Source organism: Lepidochelys kempii, chromosome 2, assembly GCF_965140285.1.
Source record: "Lepidochelys kempii isolate rLepKem1 chromosome 2, rLepKem1.hap1, whole genome shotgun sequence".
In the NCBI taxonomy this organism is placed as follows: domain Eukaryota; kingdom Metazoa; phylum Chordata; order Testudines; family Cheloniidae; genus Lepidochelys; species Lepidochelys kempii.
The window spans coordinates 66,688,965-66,707,450 of NC_136381.1; the positions used below are offsets into that span (position 1 = coordinate 66,688,965).

Genomic DNA, 18,486 nt, shown 5'->3' on the forward strand with positions numbered 1-18,486 from the left:
ATTTCTAGGAAGCCAAGATTCACAGAACCACAGGTTTAGATGGGGCCACAAGGGTCATCTAGTCTAACCCCCTGCTAAAATGCAAGGTTTTTTGTGTCTAAATCAGGGGCCTCAAACACGCAGCCCGTGGGGGTTATTTTTTGCAACCTGCCAGCTCCCCGCAGCCCCCCCAGCGTTTACCTAGAGCGGCTCCAGTGCGGCCCGGCACGCTCCGGGGGCAAGGGCAAGATCCCCACCTGCCTGCCCTGTCCCCGCGCCACTCTGGGAAGCAGCCGGGACTTGGGGGATGGGGGGCACAGGGGTCTGTGTGTTGCCCTGTCCGTGCCTCCAAATACCTCCCTCAAAGCTCCCATTGGCAGCAGTTCCCCGTTCCCAGCCAATAGGAGCTTCGGGGGAGGTGCCTGGAGGCACAGCCAGGGCAACACACAGACCCCTGTGCCGCCCCCTCCCCCAGGTTCCAGCCGCTTTCCAGAGTGGCATGGGGGCAGGGCAGGCAGGCAGCCTGCCCTGCCCCCAGTGCATGCCAGGCCGGAGCCCGCCCCCAGAACCCTTCCTGCAGCCAAACCCACTGCCGCACCCCGTGCCCCTCCTGCACCCGGACCCCCTGCCCTGAGCCCCCTGCTGCACCTGAACTCCCTGCTGCACCCCGACCCCCTGCCCTGAGCCCCCTGCTGCACCCTGCACCCCTCCTGGGGGCAGGGAGGGGGTGGAGTTGGGTGGAAAGAGGTGGGGCAGGGCCTCATGGAAGGGGTGGGGCAGTGGGGGGAGGGTGTCAGTGATGCAGCCTTCAGGACAATGTACTAGTCCTCATGTGGCCCCCGTGGTCATTTGAGTTTGAGACCCCTGGTCTAAATCATCCAAGACATACAGCTAATCCAGCCTCTTTCTGAAAACCTCCAGCAAAGGAGATTCCATGACTTCCCTAAGCAGTTTGTTTCACTGTTCTTCCAGTTAGGCAGTTTTTCCTGAGATTTAATGTAAATCTGCTATGCTGTAATTTGAACCCATTGCCTCTTGTCCTGCCCTCTACTGCAAGAGAGAACAATTATTCTCCATCTGTTTTATGGAAGTCTTTCCAGTATTTGAAAACTGCTATCATGTCCGCCCTTAATCTCTTTTCAAAACTAAACGTACCCAGTTCCTTCAGGCTTTGCTCATATGGCTTGCATTCCATCCCTTTGATCATCTTTGTTGCTCAGCTCTGGAATCTTTCCAGTTTCTCTATATCAGGACCAAAATTGAACACAGTAGTCCAGCTGAGGTCTAACCAGCACCAAGTAAAGTGGTACTATCACCTCCTGTGACTTGAGTGCTATGCCTCTGGTAATGCAACCCAAAATTGCATTTTCTTTTATTTGCAACAGCACCACATTGTTTACTCATGTTAAGGTTGTGATCCACCACAACTCCCAGATCCTTCTCAGCAGTGCTGCTGCCGACAAGCCAGTTATTCCTCATTCTCTATTTGTGCATTTGGTTTTTCTTCCCTAAGTGTAGCACCTTAAATGTGTCTCTATTGAATTTCATTTTGTCTATAGCCCAGTTCTCCAAGTGAAGGCCCCTTTGAATTTTAGTTCTATCCTCCAAAGTGTTTGCAACCCCCCCACCTCCTCCCAGCTTTGTATTATCCGCAAATTTAACCAGTATGCTTTCTATTCCTACATCCAGGTCATTAAAAAAGATGTTAAGTAACACTGGACTGAGAACAGATCCCTGTGAACCCCACTTGAGGCCTCCTTCCAATTTGACATTCTATTAACAGTCACTTTTTTTGCAGTTATTTAACCAATTATGTATCCACTTAATGGTAGTTCTACTGAGCCCACATTTCTCCAGCTTACTTATGAGAATGTCACATGGGACTGTGTCAAAAGCCTTGCTAAAGTCCAGGTGTATTATGTCCACTGCATTCCCTCTATCCACCAAACCAATTACTTTGTCAAAGAAGGAATCAAGCTGATTTGGTATGACTTGCTTTTAGTAAATCCATACTGGCTGCTAGTGATCACCCCTTCACCCTCCAAGTATTTGCAAATTTAATGTTTACTACCCTTGCATAGCTTCACAGGTATTAAAGTCAGGTTGACTGGTCTATAGCTCCTTCTTTTTCCCCTTTTTAAAGAGGAATACTACACTGTCCTGGAGAAGGGCTTTCTCCTGTCATCCATGAGTTTCCAGGGGCTCCAAGATTTCTTCAGCTAATTCCTTCAGCACCCTGGGGTGAACAGTATCAGGCCCTGCTGAATTGAATTCATTCAAATTAGTCAGAAGATCTCTGACATGTTCTTTACTTAGCCTGATCTTCATTCCTTCCCTTTTATTGTCTATGATAACTTCGTCAGTAATCCTGTCACGTTATTTTATATGTGAAGACTGAAGCAAAGTAGGTATTCAGCAGCTCTACCTTCTTATCTTCTATAGTCAGCTCACCTTCTCCACTGAGTGGCAAACCCACACCATCCCTGATCTTTCTTTTTTGCCTGACATTTTTCAAAACCCTTCTTAAGTCTTCAGAGTAACAGCCATGTTAGTCTGTATTCGCAAAAAGAAAAGGAGTACTTGTGGCACCTTAGAGACTAACCAATTTATTTGAGCATGAGCTTTCATGAGCTACAGCTCACTTCATCGGATGCATGCCGTGGAAACTGCAGCAGACTATTTATACACAGAGAATATGAAACAATACCTCTTCCCACCCCACTGTCCTGCTGGTAATAGCTTATCTAAAGTGATCATCAGGTGGGCCATTTCCAGCACAAATCCAGGTTTTCTCACCCTCTACCCCCCCACACACATTCACTCTCCAGCTGGTGATAGCCCATCCAAAGTGACAACTCTTTACACAATGTGCATGATAAACAAGTTGGGCTATTTCCTGCACAAATCCAGGTTTTCTCACATCCTCCCCCCACCCCCATACACACACAAACTAACTCTCCTGCTGGTAATACCTCATCCAAACTGACCACTCTCCAAGTTTAAATCCAAGTTAAACCAGAACATTCGGGGGGGGGGGGGGGGGAAGGAGGAAAAAATAAGAGGAAACAGGCTACCTTGCATAATGACTTAGCCACTCCCAGTCTCTATTTAAGCCTAAAGTAATAGTATCCAATTTGCAAATGAATTCCAATTCAGCAGTTTCTCGCTGGAGTCTGGATTTGAAGTTTTTTTGTTGTAATATCGCAACTTTCATGTCTGTAATCGCGTGACCAGAGAGATTGAAGTGTTCTCCGACTGGTTTTTGAATGTTATAATTCTTGACGTCTGATTTGTGTCCATTTATTCTTTTACGTAGAGACTGTCCAGTTTGACCAATGTACATGGCAGAGGGGCATTGCTGGCACATGATGGCATATATCACATTGGTGGATGTGCAGGTGAACGAGCCTCTGATAGCGTGGCTGATGTTATTAGGCCCTGTGATGGTGTCCCCTGAATAGATATGTGGACGTTCCCGATTTTATCCCTATACATTCAAGCTACTCGCATGTATATTTCCATAGTTACATGCTCCTCTGTCCATTTCCTGTTTGTATCCCTTTTGGTTTTTAGATACCTAAAAAGCTCCTTGTGCTGCCATACTGGTGTCCTGTGGCTCTTATCTTTCCTCTGCATTGCAAGAGCTTGATATTGAGCCTCTAGAATTACATCTTTTAGGAACTGCCAGCCCCCGCCCCCTTTGATGCTTTTTCTTCTTAACTGGTCTCTCCCCGGAACCTTGCCTACTATTTCTCTGAGTTGGCTGAAGACTGCCTTTTTGAAATCCAGTGTCTTTGTTTTGCTGTTCTCATGTCCTCATTTCTTTAGGACCTTGAATTCTATCAGAGCATGATCACTTCCTCCCAATTTCCTGACAACCTTCACATTCGCAACTAATTTATCCCGGTTGATCAAAACCAGAACCAAAATGGATGACCCCTCATTGTTTCGTCAACTTTTTGAATCAGAAAGTTGTTCCCTATATATGGTAAGAACTTGCAGGATACATTATATTTTGCTGAATTAGTTTTCCAACATCTATCAGGGAAGTTAAAATCCCTCATTAACAGAAGCTTGTGTGTGTTAGCTAATCTTGTCACCAGCTTGAAAAATGCTGAATTAGAAGTTATGTCCTTCTAATTAAGTTGAACAAAAGTGTTCCATAGGTAAACATGAAATTCCAGAAGTGCCACCTTAAGTGCAGTCCTACGAAATCTGTTAACAAGCACAGACAGAATTGCAGAATCAAATCCAGGCTCTCCCTGGCACTAGGACAGTGGCTCTCAAACTTTTTTACTGGTGACCCCTTTCACATAGCAAGCCTCTGAGTGCAAACTCCCCTTATAAATTAAAAACACTTTTTAATATATTTAACACCATTATAAATTCTGGAGCAAAGCGGAATTTGGGATGGAGGTTGGCAGCTCTCAATGCTGCCGCTCCCCCCACCCCCCCCAAATAACCTCATGGCATCTTAGGGGTCCCAACCCCCAGTTTGAGAATGCCTGCACTAGGACCTCAGCACAGGCAGGCAGGGTGGGTTGCACAGCTGAACTATGTGCAGCCACTGGAGGTAACAGACCAGTGGGCACGGGGCAGGGGAGTCGCGCCAGCATCTGGGATTTACAGGCAGCTTCTAAGAACTCACTTCTTTGCTGTGTCAGTTTCATGTCAGGAGTTGCAACTTCCAGGCAGACTCCAGCCATGCAAAAAACATCGATTAGTATAACAAACTACCACCTCTCAACCATCCCTCACCAGAACTGTGTGAACAATGGTTGGTGTTTCTGTATAGCACTCAGCATGAGCCCACCTCAGATCCATGGGATCTTTGCGCTTATTTGAAGGTTATGAAGGGACGAGTGCCTAAAGTAGCAGAGGTTGCCCTATCTTACATCTTCTTCCTTGTCAGCTCTGTAGGCAGAGAAAAGTTTTAGTAAATATAAAAATCTACTTATAGACAAGAGGGAATCACTTTCTGAGGAAAACACTAAAAGGCTAACTACAATGTATCACAACGGAAATGTCCGTCAGAGATGGCAAAAACATTTAAGTTTATGAATTTGTATGTTATTCAGCAATAAACTGTTGATTTGATAGTTTGAAATTTAAGCATTCCTTCAGAATATAGGAAGTACTGAATTTAATTTAAAATGGCAACAATGAATGCTGCAAGGACAGATTTTATGCTGGTGCTTTTCTTATTTTTTAATTATTCAAATATTAATTCAGTTAAATTGACACTACAAGGCTCTTCTGGGGACTTCTTGTGTTACTGTTCTCCAATGTCAGTGTGGTCATATTACTAAGTGCTACTTCAAAAAGTGATTTAAAATGTATTACTTTTACCATATACTGCATATCTGCAGTATTTGTTTAAACTGTACGCTTTTTTCCTAAAATTGTTTTTTCCTATTGCAATCCAATTCTGAACATTTTTATGCATTTATAGTAGGACCACTTAACTGTTAATGCAAACATTTGATTAAAAATCAAAGACGGAATTTTCTTAAATGATAAAACAAAACAAAATCAGAAAATAAAACCAAAAACCCACAATAAAATGGATTTCATAGGGTGCTACTTAAGTATTTGTATACTTTCTGATCTCCTATGAAGTTTGTAAGACCAACTCACTCAAACAATTGGATTCTACTGTCCATTAAAGCCACTTTGGTGCCATATTAGTAATAGTGAGTGACCTTAAAACAATGAGAAATAGCCAGTGGAGAATTCCCCTTATGTAAGTGAACTTCACCATGAGTGAAAAGTTGGCGGAAGTGGCCAGACCAGGGGTTCTCAACCTTTTTCCTTTCTAAGACCCCAACCCCAGCATGCTATAAAACCTCCCACCTATGTCACAACCGATTTTCTGCATAAAAAAGCCATGGTTGGCATTAGAGGGTAGCAAACATGACAACTGCTTGAGGCCCCATGCCACAGGGAGCCGCATGAAGCTAAGCTACTCAGGCTTCACCTTTCTGCTCTGGGCCCCAGTGAGTCTAATGCTGGCCCTGTTTGACAGACCCCTTAAAACCTGCTTGCGGCCCCCCAGGAAACCCTGGACCTCTGGTTGAGAAACACTGCACAACACCCCCTTCACCCACAGGCTAAGGATAGAAAGAGGCAGGTCATTGACTTTCTAGAGCCTCATTTCACCACATGTGATCTTCCAATGGATCTTATGGAAGTTAGAGCAGCAGGGGGTCTACTCTAACATCTGCCAGGACTAGGTGGCTGAGAATCAGGGAGCCACATTATTGAATATTATCTGCACATGAACTCCCACTGAAGTCAAAAGGAACTCCATACAAAGTTTGGAAACGCTGGATACTAAAGTTTTTATTTGTGCTTTCCTTTCTTAATAAAAAGTATATGAACTGTCAAGAGAGGATTTTGCCACGTAATCTGGCACGCATGGTTCAAACTTTCTGTTCTCGTTTATGCAAGTATCAAGTGCCAGCTTCAAACTTAAAAGATAGGATTTAAATCATCAGGTCATTAATCCATAACCTGTTGATTCACTTTGTCAAATATTGGGGGTAGCCGTGCTAGTCTGTATCCACAAAAACAACAAGGAGTCCAGTGGCCCCTTAAAGACTAACAGATTGCATCTGAAGAAGTGAGGTTTTTACCCATGATAGCTTATGCTCAAATAAATCTGTTAGTCTTTAAGGTGCTACCAGACTCCTTGTTGTTTTTGATTCACTTTGCTATGTAAAGAAGTTAACTTCCTTGTCTGCTTTTAAACAGATTACTTATATACATCTTAACACTAGCCAAAGTGCATAGCCTAATTTTGCAGCAATACAATAGACATGCCTATGCCAGTCCAATCATTAACAGATTTTTGTGATTCAGTTAGCTATCCATCAGACAGCTCCTACAATGTCAATTTGGACTATAATCAAGCTTTAGAAAAAAACCCGCTCAAAATTCAATATCCCTGTACACTACACAGCATACGTACAGGAATACGTACAGCATATCTACCTATTTCTAAGGCATCAGTAGTGTACCTAAATGCTACATCTGTGTCTGTAACAGTTTATGGTTTAAATTAGGCTCAATCCCAATTCCTTGTTGGCTTATTTCCCAAATCGCTAGCTCAGAGGACCCCGAACTGTGGGGCAAGCCCCCATAGAGAGGCGCAGAGGAACATCTGGGGTGGCGCAGCAGGGCCCAGGCCAATAGGGAGTGGGGAGGGACCACCACCCAGTCCTGCTCTGGCCCCGCACCCAGAAGCTGCCCAGCTCCCAGCCCTGCCTTAGCTTTGGCCACTGACCGTGGCCCAGATGTACTCAGCCCCATCCCCAGCCTCTGGCAATGGGTCCTCAACAGGCCCCAATCCCATCCCAGCCTCAGCCCCCTTACACTGCCCACTTTGTCCCCACTTCCCTGCCCCCAGGAGCCACATCCCCTGTCCCAGCCACTGGGGGGAGGTGGGAGCACAACACTGAAAAGATTGGGAACCACTGCTGTAGCTGTTCCAATTGAATTAGGGGGGAGGGATAACTCAGTGATTTGAGCATTGGCCTGCTAAACCCAGGGTTGTGAATTCAATCCTTGAGGGGGCCATTTAGGGATCTGGGGCAAAAATTGGGGATTGGTCCTGCTTTGAGCAGGGGGTTGGACTAGATGACCTCCTGAGGTCCCTTCCAACCCTGATATTCTATGAAGAGGATGCAACTTCAGCATTAAGGCCTTAAATACACTGGGCCAAAAAAGTACATTTAACCGGTTTAGAATTCCCTTTAAAACCAGCGTTAACCTGAACCAATTAAGTCTTCTTTTCCCCTCACAGCCAGAGTGGATGAGCTCAAACAAAATCCTGAAAAATCCTTACTCATGCAAGCAGTCCTTCAGACTTCTGCTTGCACCAAGTAAGCCGATAAAGAGAGAAAGAATCTCCACTTTCTTATAATTTTTCTTAGCAATGTCACCTGATCACAAATAGGAGGGGAGGTGGTCCCTGCAATCACAAAAGAGATGGGGAAATGGCCGGAGCGGCATGTTGCTACAAGGAGGTTCACATTATGGAAGGGTTTGAGAATCTCTTATTTATAATGTAAATTTGCAATGAGTCAAACATAAAAAAACCTTAACTGCAACCACAACAGCAGAGATCAATAATCACTGAAGGTCTCGGTCCGAGCTTCTAAAAAAAATTATACTAAGAAATAGCATCTTTAATGATATTGGGTATTCTAATGGACCAAAAATTCCAGTTATTTTAAAAAAATCATGTATTCAGCTGAAATATGTCATTAAATGGTCAGATTTATACAAATATTAAAAGCCACCAAGATGAAAAACCTTGAAAAAACTCCCCACTGCAATTAGCTATTGTAGTACATTGTGTAACAGGCAGGCATCTTCTACCACAGACTTAGTAGCTTGTAGCTAGCTTGTTGGTTAACATATTATGACAAAAGTATGGACAGAAATCACTACCCTATTATTACAGCTATTTAAAGTTATGAGAAACACCGAGCAGGAAAAGGATTCTGTCTCCCCACACAATCACTTAGCTTGATTTTTGTACAGAGATGACTCAGTCCATTTTTGTTGATAAAATTTTGCATGCTGGTATGTGCTGCAATACCTAAAAAGGGGGGGATTAGATAAGTGACTCTTTGGGGAGAGGGGGAACTGAACTAGCAGACTTAAACAAGCTTTTCATTAAAACAGATTGCTCCCCTTTTCCCAAAATCCTGGCCTGTAGATGTATCTTGTTGATTCTCTCATATCCATCTTCCAGACTCCACTGCGAGCAACAGACTGAGGACAACCAGTTGTACATCCCCTCGTTCACAGACTCCACCAAAATCATCTCTATCCCTAGAGATCAGTAACTGGTTCAAATTCAACCCAGCAAGACCAAAGCTATACTAGCTGGAAGAGAGAAACACTTTGAAGAACCGACCAAGCAACTGTTCTCCCATTCCATCAAGGACATCTCTAACCTATTCACTTGAAAGATTCGAAGGCTCATGGTCTTGTCTTAATTGCCACTTCGTCTGGAGTCCAAGGCAGCATCAGTGATGAAAATGTCTTCTTATACTTCCAATTTACTGCTAAGTGACTCCTTTCTCAGGCAAGGAAGATATCTTGCAAAAGTGACCCACATATTCACCAGCTCCACTCTGGATTGCTACAACTAGTAGCATCTGCATTTGAAGCTGAAGTTTCAGCTTGTGCAGAATGCAGCAACTCAATTCTCCAGTGTCACTGCAAGGCCTTAGTTCTCATCATTAAGGACATTCACGAGTCAGGACCCAGTTATATCAGCAATCATCTTCATCCACAACCCACTAAGTAGGCTGTCCTTCTCTCAAAAATTTAGTTTACAAATCCAGGACAAAGTGAGAATCAGAGTAAAGTCATTCTCAGAAGAGGAGTTAGAGTTTTCAGAGGAAAACAGTCTAATCCAGAATAGTACCATCTTCAGAGTAATTTGGTGACCTACGCACAAAAGTAATCCTTCAAGAAAACAATCTTTCCAACCAACTATAGTCCAAGCCCATCCTCCTCTATCAAGGCACAAGAAGATTAACAAACCTAGTCATGTTTCACAGTAGCAGCCGTGTTAGTCTGTATCCGCAAAAAGAAAAGGAGTACTTGTGGCACCTTAGAGACTAACGAATTTACTTGAGCGTAAGCTTTCGTGAGCTACAGCTCACTTCATCTATGAAGTGAGCTGTAGCTCACGAAAGCTTTATGCTCAAATAACCTAGTCATGCAATCCTCATCATGAAGCTCCAAGTAGGTTACCTGAATAGAACTTAGATTCTGTAGTGACCGGCATAAAAGAAAGGGAGGGGGGTGTGGGGGGAAACAGGGCTGATAACTAACCACAGACTAAAGATCTCTACCTCTAAAAATGTAGGCATAGATAAATATTTACTATAGATCCTGGGTAAAATAAACTTGTGGTCTCAGTAGAAAATGAAAAGCAAGTCAGTCAGCCAGTACACAAATGAAAAGCTAGTTTATATATGCAATCCTAACTGACCATTGTTGCAAGGAAGTTAGTTGAGCCTTACTTACAAACAGACAGGTATTTATTCATCATCTTCTATAGTGTTCAAATTATCTATAAATTAAAACTCTAATCCCAAACAGTTTTACCCAACCATTACTAAAGTGAGAAGCTGATACACAGTAGTATCTCAATTTTAGCCATGTTTTCAAGCAGATAGTTAAGGACTCTGTCTACACTGTCGACATCCTAGCCATAAAATCTGTTCCTACATGGATAAGTCAAAGTGAGTTAGTTTGTAAAAACTAAGAGCATTAACCAAGTTATGGCACAGAAGCCTGAATTAGCCACTGAATGGTTTGTGAAGTGCTACAGCGCCAGCTACGGCACTACGGGTCTTGTGAGCGCACCAGATCTATCCCAGTAACACCGACGCTTTCAAGGGGAGGTAAAAGATTGCCAAAGATACAAAAGAAAAAAACACCTTCTCCAGTAAACCGAGCCGAGCAGACGAAGCACTGATTACTCTCGCTGGGTAATCACCAGAGAGCCCAAGGGAGCAGGGGCTCGGCTCAGCCCCCCAGCCAGGACTGCCTTATTTCGGGGGGGCTGGGGGAGACTTGCAGGATTTCCCATTGCGGGGTCTCCACGGTACCCAGGTCTGCTGTTTGCCTCCTTCAAGGGGCAGGAGCTCGAGTAAATGACATGCCCTGCTCCCCCCGCTAAAAAAAACCCGTCTCCCACCACCCACCCCCCCGCCCAGCCGCCGGCCCGGGGTGTGCGTGTGTGTGTATGGGGCGGGGCCCTCAGGGCTTTACTCCCCGCCCGCGGAGCAGGGGTGGGGGAGCGCGGAGCCCAGCCCCACGCTGGGCTCAGCGCCAGCCCGAAGGTGAGGGCCGGGCCGGGCCGGGCCGGGCCGGGCGGGGCCGGGCCGGGCCGGGCGGGGCGGGGCGCGCTCTGTACCCGGGCCCCCAGCCGCTGCGGCTGCCCGGGTGGGGCGGCAGCAGCGAGCGAGCCGGGAGAACGGGGGGGGGGGGGGCGGGGGTGATACCTCCCCGGACCCCGCTCCCGCAGGGGCAGAGCCGGGCTGCCCACCCCGACACTCACCGGCCGGGCCGAGGCGGCGGCGGCTATTCCCAGACCGCTGTCGGCGGCGGCTCCTGGCGACGCGTCTCCGCAGAAGGAGCGGCGACCGAAGCTGCGGAACAACGGCTGAGTGCGCGGCTGTGCGCATGCGCCGCCCTCGGGGCCCCGTGACACGGCGGAAGGAGGGGGCGGGGAGTCTTTTGCCCGCTGAGGGAAGCGCCTGCTCCCTCCCCCGTCCGTCGTGCCGGGGCCGGCACCCGCCCTCCTGGAGCGTCTGCAAAGGGCCTGGGCGGCGATCTGCGGGGGAGGGGCGGCCCTGGCGGAGCCGGCGGGGGACGCCCGAACCCCATTGCCTGCAGCCTGGTCCGCCGGGCGGTGCCCGCCTAGCGCGGTGTTACAGCCCCCGTGCCCAGCAACGCAGCCCTCGAGTCCCACCCCAGCGCCCCCCGGGTCCCTCACACGGACCCCCTCCCCCCGCAACCCGTGACCGGAGCTGCTGGCTCAGCGGCATGGTGATTCCCCGCTTCCGTCGGTAGCCCCGGCGCGTGGCAAGCCGCGGGGCGCCCGGAGACCCTGGCCCATAGGTGCTGGAACTAGGGCAGCTGGGCAGCACCCTTGGGGTTGAAGTGGTTCCCATCGTTTACAGGGTTACGGTTTTGTTCTCTGGCTTTCGGCACCCCTTCTGTAAAAATTGTTCCAGCGCCTCTGCCCTGGAGGGGACGCAGTTGACCATGCGGTTAACCTGAGTTCATTTATACAGCACAGTCCTGATTAAAGAAATGAAACTCCTCATCAAGGCCCCTGTGTCATGCTGAGAACGAGAGAACTGGTTTTACATTAAAAACAAACAAACAAGGCGTCCTTGGGGCACCTTAGAGGCTAACAAATTTATTTGGGCATAAGCTTTTGTGGGCTAAAACCCACTTCATCAGATGCATGGAGTGAAAAATACATAAATAAATACATAAACATTTATGCCCAAATAAATGTGTTAGTCTCTAAAGTGCCACAAGGACTCCTGGTTGTTTTTCCTGATACAGACTAACACAACTACCCCTCTGAAACTTGATTTTACATAGTGTCACGGCCCTGAATTACGCCTTTCTACTTTCATAGCCTTGAGGTATGATTTTGGCATGGGGCTGACAAGAAACTAAAGCATGTGACAGTTGTGCATACTGTGAAGTTTTTTTGTTTTTTTTTTAACTAGCCAGAAGTCTGGGATAATCAAGTGAGGAAGCATAAGTGAAAACTGCAGCTTTTCCCAAAGTATATGAAAGCTTCATAGCACCCACCATAGCCATATTTATTTATATTACGTGTGTTCACTCTCTAGAATAAAGGTGGGGGGTTTTCAGTCTTTCATCATATATTTGCCTTCTTTACTCATGTTTTTATCTTCTCAAATCAGCAGCTGCGTGCCCATATGATTCAGTGTTTCTCTTTCCATTTCTTTTTTTTTTTTTTTTGTAATCTTTTAAATGGTTTATGTACTGTTGTTGGTTGTGTTTGTGGTTTCACTTCCTTATAGGAGGGACTTCAGTTGCTCTTTTTGTTGCTGTCTTGTAGACAGTTTCATTTGTGGCTAGATATGGCACTTGGCTTCACCTCATCATTGAAAGAAAGCATTTGTGGATTTAATTTGTTTATTATTCTCAGAAACATTCATATTGGCACTTGGAAGACTAATTTAGATTGCAAGATCTTTAAGGGAGGGACTGTCTTTTTGTTCTGTGCTTGTATACCATCTAACACAATTAGGGTGACCAGATGTCCCGATTTTACAGGGACAGTCCTGATTTTGGGTCTTTTTCTTATATAGGCTCCTATTACCCCCCCCCCCCAACCCCTGTCCCAATTTTTCACACTTGCTGTCTGGTCATCCTAAACACAATGGGGTCCTGGTCCATGACAGTAATACAAATAATAATAATAAGACAGATAATGATTCTTTTACTGCTTTTCTAGCTTTGAGTGTGACCACAATTAGTTGTTTAAAAGACATGGACTGAAAGATCCAGAAATATTAAAGTAAACCAGGTTCAGCATACCAAGGGAGCAAGCTGCAGCTGATTTAGGCCTCCACCTTATAATGAGCTCAGTGCTGGCAAACCCTTGCACCCACACCAAGTTCATTGTAGGACTGGGGCTTTAGTATTGTCCACAAAACTTAAATGAAAGGCATTATAGCACAGTTTGAAATTTGTGTACTCAAAAATAATCAATAATACAATTATGTGCTTCATAAAACCAAGTTAAGACACATTTCTGAGCCTCGTTCCATTAGTCAATGGGAGTTTTGCCACTTTCACAGAACCAAGAATTGGGTCCACAATTCCTGCCATAACAAAAAAAAAAAAAAACCCACCAAAAACCTTATGTTTTAAGGCCCCAATCCTGTAATCTGATCTGAAATGGATGGGTCTCTCTGCAACCCCTCTCATTTCAGCAGGACTCTACATTAGCAAGAGCGAGAGCTTCCCCAAACTCTGGGTCCATGTTGAAGCTCCCCAAGGATAACTTGAGGGAGTCCTTGAAATGTGTCTTCTGGCTTCCCTGAGTGCTTTCCCTCCTTTAGCTTGCCGTAAAAGATCTTAGATGAGCAACTGCCAGACATTCTGGTGACATGGCCTGCTCATCTCATCTGTGACTTCATCAACCGTGTGGGGATGCTTGGAATGCCTTCCCATATGAGAACTTCAGTATTTGGAACCTTGTCTTGCCATCATTGGTTTCCTTAGACAGCCCATGTGAAGTGAAAGTGATTCAGCTTCATAGCATGGCATCTGTACACCATCCAGGTTTTGCATACATACCTCAGAGTTGGGAACACAATGGTTTTGTAGACCTTCAGTTTTGTTTGACTGATGTCTCTACGCTCCCACATATTTGCACATATTCTGCCAAAGGCCATGCTTGCTTTGGCAAATCTGGTGTTGGTTTCATCATCAATGTGAACTGCATGTGACAGTGTATTGCTGAGGTAGGAGAACCCTCTTCAGTATGATGTTCTCTGCCATGCTTCCATATGCCTTTTGTGACTGACACCAGGGACTGGCATCAGATACCGGACTGATGGCAAGCTCTTCAATTTGAGGAGACTATAGGAGAAGACAAAAAGGTACAGGAAGTGGCTGTTCATGATCTTCTGTTTGCTGATGGCTGTTCCCTGAATGCTAAATCGGAGTCTGACGTAGTGGACTTTGTCATAAACCAAAGAAAAATAATCCAATTTAGGTCTTACAATCAACATCAAGAACACAGAAGTGATGTACCAGCCTGCACCAGGAAAGCCTTATGTAAGCCTACTATCACAATGAATGGCCAAACCCTCCAGGCAGTGGACCACATAGGTAGTATGTATGTATATTCACGGTTACAGGGCTAGCTGAACCTCTGGTCTGTTCAAGTGCAGTCTTAGTGGTCTCAGGCCTTGTTTCCTTACCTGTCTTTAGGAGAGAATCACACAATTCTCATTGCTTTAGACCAGGTTCTGAGTTGAAGTACCCTGTGGATCAACTGTGCCTTCCCAGCAGGTCTGGGTTCTTGTGGTTCTTTCCTTTAGGAATCTGTGACCAGTGGGTTACAGTGACCCGGAACTGCCTTTTTAAACAAAAGTATCGATTATTTAACCAGAGGAACAAAGCATAGCATAAGAGACAGAATTTTACACCACCACAAGGGGTACTTACGTATCTATCATACCTAGTGTCCTAGGCATGCCTATTTTACCTTGGGCTCCTAATCTCAGGGATGGGTTGGGGGAGGAGGGGTGAGTGGGTTTGAGTGTCAGTTTCCAAAAACCTAGGTAAGTCCTTATGGGAGTGTGGGTGCCTTTAATTCCTGCTATGGTTCTTTGTTCACAGTTTCCTGAACTTGGACTTGCTGCCCAACATCAGTTTGGTGAGTTCTGCAGGCTCAGAGATAGCACATCCAAGCCGATGGCTCTTGTATCATTCCTGAAGTGTTTGCTTAGAGGTGTATATTGAGATCCATCTCCCCTTTCCTGGGTGCATTTCCTGACAATCCTGCTATTGAATTAACTCAATTTATGTATACAGTAAACCGCAGAGTAACCAGATCATACATAATATTTATAAATTCATACAGGAAACTCAAAATTCATCACCACCAATGTAATTCATAGAGATGGCTGGAGAATGAAAACCTATATTTGTGAACAAATTTTAAATTGTTTTGTTTCAAAGTTTTCAAAATGGACTGGTTCTTTTTGGGGGAGGAGTTGAACATTTTTAAATGCCTTTACTGTTTTGCTTCTGCTAGTTTCTGCTGTTCTGAATTGGCCTTGAGCAGTGACCTTTCCTGAATTGGAGAATAAGAAAAGAAGATAGATAGGAAAAAGTGGGAGTGTCTTTAACAACTATAACTTAACAAGCCTCACATACTTTGAAAATATTTGTATAGGGATCAGTACCTTAGCAACCTGAGATAAAAAAAAAAACATTTATCTTGCTTAATATAATAGATATTCTCATTGTATGTATGACAGGACCGGAACATCATCTAAATAGCTAGAAATAGACTTCTGTTATTTTTTTTAAATGCAAAAAAATGCATTTTTTAAATGCTTTTAGTGTATGTGAACAGTTCAAAAGGGGAGGACTTGCAAATGTTACTCCTGAGTAGTTACTCTTTACCCTAGCGCACAAATCAGATAAATGTAGTATTTTTAAGGGTATATTTAACTGAGCTGATTTAGAACTAAAAATAGCATGTAAAAATAGCATTTTTAAAACTCTAATATGATATTGTTTTCTTTGGTTTTGAATAGCAAGATCAAGTAGGGCTGGTTGCTTTTCAGATTAACTGTTTATGGAGAAGAGTCCTTAATTTCTTAGTCATTGAAGTTCACGGGAGTTTTGCTTGAATAAGGGTTACAGAATTAGATCTATTGTTTGAGAGCAGAGCAAACACATGGTGAAGTCATCAGTTTTTTGTTCACTTAAATTGCAACCAATAGCTTGGTAATTTCTGTTGTTGAAATACTTTTTTAAACAAACCCTGTTATTGTGCTAACATCCGGAGAATAACAGACTCTACCCGTGGGGAAATAACTAGTCATCAGAAGCTGAAGAATTCCTAATAAAATAATCTATGGCAGGTAATGCGGGCATTTTCCCCCTGAAACTGGAAATAGACTCTACTTTGCACATGAGAAAGCTCTCTGACCATCCAGCAGCAAACAGTTGTGAAGAGTCACTTGGACTCTACAGAGAACAAAGACATTTGTTCTCTGCCATATACATTGTTTGTATATGGCAGAGAGGGATCCAGCATGTATGTGGCAGATACAATTATTAAAAAAAAAACCTACATTAAAAGATTATTAAGGTTGCAAAATCAAGCACTCAAACGTTAGGAAATGCCAGACTAAGGCTGCTTGTGCAATGTTGATTTGGCCCTCTTGTGCATATCTGTGATGATACATTCTTTAATCACATGAACATGTGCTATTTTTTCCACTTCTGGCTCATTCCAAGGAGGGACAGTGCTAACTGAATGAGCAGCTGTTCAGTTTTCTCCTTGTTCAACAAGAAGCCATATGACTTATTTACTGCACACTATTCAACCTGGCTTTAATGGCAGAATTATTAATTTCCTCATGGGCTTTTCTATTATGCTTATCAATGTGCTTCACAAACATTAATGAACTTATTTTCAGAGCAGCCCTATGAGATGAGGGAGTATTATTCCATTTTACAAATGGGGACCGAGACACAGAGAGATTAAAGTAAAAAAAAGTATATGAATTTTGGTACCCAGTTTGAGATGCCTATAGCCTGGTTTTTCTCCCCTGAGAAATTAGCATTCTGCAGCACTTTATTGCTCAGTACACACCTTCTGACTCCAGATTTTTACAGAGGTTCTGACTGCATCCCTACCACCTGATTTATGAACATCCCATCCATGGGCCCACAAAGTCGCAGAACAGCCTTTTCAACCTCCTCCTAGCACTGGCCAACATAGCCATTCATCACACCAGGTGGAGGAAGCTAGACGGGTGGTTTCTCTGTAACTGGGGCCTATTTCCTTTCCCGTGTTCAGTCATGTCTCTAGGCTGAGTTCCTCTGGGCAGTGTCCACTGATTCCTTGGACACCTTTGAGGGACAGTGGGTGCTGTCCAGGGTTCTCTGCTCAGTGTCCCTATCTGGTTCGTTGATTTTTCAACTTTGGACCTCACTCCCATTTCTGTTTTCTCGTTTGTTGTCCTCTGTAATTAATTGGAGCCAGGTGTTGGTGGTTCCTCACTTAATTGTGGTGGATGGCCTTTAGTTTTGGGTGGACCTAGATGCACCTGTCCCCAGTACTTCAAATGCTACATACTTCCCAACTTTAGAACCTCTTGCTGAAGTTCTGGCTATACTTTTCCTCACACCACCTGATGAAAGCACATCCTATGCGTGGTTCCATAAAGTCATGGGACCTCCTTGCCAAACTCCTCCTGGCACTGGCCAGGACAGCTGGATGGGGGTGGTGCTCTGCAACTCTGGGGCCTATTCCTGATTCCTCATATGATCATGCCTCCAGGAGAGTTCCTCCAAGTAGCATCCATTGAATCCCTAGCTGCCTTTGAAGAGCAGTGGACTCTGTCTGGGGTTCTTTGCTTGGTGTTCCCTTCTAGATTCCCGATTTGTTACTGCTGACCTCCTTCCTGCTCCTTTTCTTTTATCTGTGGCCCTCTATAATCAACTGAAGCGTGGATTTAGTGGTGCATACTTCTTAGTTGAGGGCCTTTAATTTTGGGCAGGCCCATAATTGCCTTTCCCCAGTACTTCAGATATAATATGCCTTCCAACTCCTGCAACAAATGAGGCAGGGGCCCTACAGACAACAGCCTCTTTCATCACACAACTCTGATTTATTCCCTGTGAGAGGAGACAGGAAAGAGAAGTCAGGAAGTGGGTGGAGTGAAGCTCTGCACTTATACATAGAGGGGCTTATTGTGCCTTTTCTGTAACTAAATCACAGGTGGGGTTCCTCTGGAAGGGATAGTGACTGAATGAGCTAATATGACTTTTCCATCTCCTACCTTGTATAAGTTAATGTTTTAATGTGCTAAGGCTGGAAGCTGAACTGAACAAATTAGCACTGAAATAAAGCTCACATTCATAATAGGGTAATTAACCATTAGATCAACATACAAACGGATGTGGTAGATTTTCAGTCTCTTGAAATCTCTAAATCAAGATTACATGTCTATCTAAAAGATCAAACAGAAGTTAGGGGCCTGATGGTGGAAATACTGGGCAGGAAGTCAGATTAGATCATTATAATGTAGCCCTCAAAAATCTCTAAATAAAATGGAATAATTGAGTGTTTCTCTGTATTCTGCAGGTAGTGCTACACTATATTCAGCTGAAAATGCAGTAGTGGTTTAGTTAGAATGTTAAGTGAGTTAGAATTCATCCAGGACACTG

At 44.6% G+C, this 18,486-nt stretch overlaps 1 protein-coding gene across 2 annotated transcripts in view; it reads right to left on the reverse strand.

The window, feature by feature from the left end:
- SDCBP (syndecan binding protein) overlaps positions 1-11,207 on the reverse strand; it is a 32,294-nt gene extending 21,087 nt beyond the window's left edge. The window contains exon 1 of one of the 2 annotated variants that reach the window (XM_073331092.2): positions 11,069-11,207. The gene's annotated coding sequence lies outside the window, so the exon portion shown is untranslated. The remainder of the gene's footprint in view (positions 1-11,068) is intronic. The other variant, XM_073331093.2, reaches the window with a different exon arrangement.
- Between the last annotated feature and the right edge of the window lie 7,279 nt (positions 11,208-18,486).